A 1,489-nucleotide genomic window follows, 5' to 3' on the forward strand; every position below is an offset into this window, starting at 1 on the left:
TCGTTTGAAATTCAAATTTTTACAACACTGGATATTCACTCGATTTCTCGTGTAGCGATTTCCTTATTTTGTTGTAATTCAAAAACGAATAACTGCAGATACATGAAAATTTTACTGAATGTTTATATTAGCATTTCCTATACACCATACAATTTTGAAAATATTTTGACTCTTTTTGAGTTGTTTACGGACATTTTCAGTTTTAAATTTTTTTAGATTTTTTTTTCTATAAATATCAATAAAGTTTTATCTGTTGGGCCAAAAAGTGTATAAATTTAATACAAAGCTCCTAATATATTGTTACAATATCAGTTGAAAAATATTAAAAATACATAGGCACAATTTTTTTTTTATAAGCATTTAAAGATCAAATTTTGACAAAATTTATCAAATTTTAATTTGAAAAATTATTTTGTAGTTAAAAATTTATAAAATGTTCAATTTTTGTATCTAAGAATTGAAAATTTAAAACAAGATTCCACGTAAGTAATTAATTCTGTTACCAAAAAATCTAAAAAATACATTTACACAGTTTATTTTTATACAAATTTTTATATCATTTTAAGTACAAATTTGGACGAAATTACATATTAAAAAACCTGGAATAACTATTTTAGTTATTTTGTTGTGATTGTATAATATTATTCGTGGGTACTTGAAACTTCTAAAGTATACTATTATATATCTATGATAGTACCACGGTTTTTTGTTGATGTATAACGCGTTATAAGTACCTAATAGATATTATGATATGATTAATTTGGAATTTATTATAGGTAAATATTATAGGTCAATACCGTCTCCGCTCAGAATCGTTTTTCTTATACAGTGATATTATATCATTGAATTCAAATTTAATACTGTCCATTATACAGTGACCCACTTCTAACCTACTGTACAGCAGAGCGACATCCACTTACCCACCTTTTTTGTGTTATGTTTAACATTGTTTCTGAATAAAATCTTGAAAATTGAATACAACTACCTATACGGCTATACAAGGGTCCTCATATATTTGTTTTGGGATTGTATTTGTTTTTGGAAATTAAAAAAAATGTTTTACATAAAGCCCCGTTAATTTATTTAAAGCGATTAAATTTCAAATTTTATCGACAGATTATACAGAAGTGTAATAATGAATAATAATTTATCCTCTATGTTTTGAAAATTTTATGGTGTATAGAAAGTTCTAATATTGTATTCAGTAAAATATCATATATATTTACGGTTAGGTAATTAGGTTACGGTTAAAACAAAAACGATTTTGATGAAAACTGGTTTTGCGTAATAATTCCCGTTTTTCCATCATCTTTTTTTGATTTCCTCGATTTTTTTGAAAACCACTGTAAGAAAAAATAATGACCAACCATATACCACCTTGATGTACTTACCTGCTAAATGTTTTAAACCTTCCAAAGCAGCAAACATAGAAACGTAGGTACCTAACGACTGGTTCAGATGCTTCAGTTCCATTGTCATCAAGAACTAA

The sequence above is a fragment of the Acyrthosiphon pisum genome, chromosome A1, assembly GCF_005508785.2.
Source record: "Acyrthosiphon pisum isolate AL4f chromosome A1, pea_aphid_22Mar2018_4r6ur, whole genome shotgun sequence".
NCBI lineage: Eukaryota > Metazoa > Arthropoda > Insecta > Hemiptera > Aphididae > Acyrthosiphon > Acyrthosiphon pisum.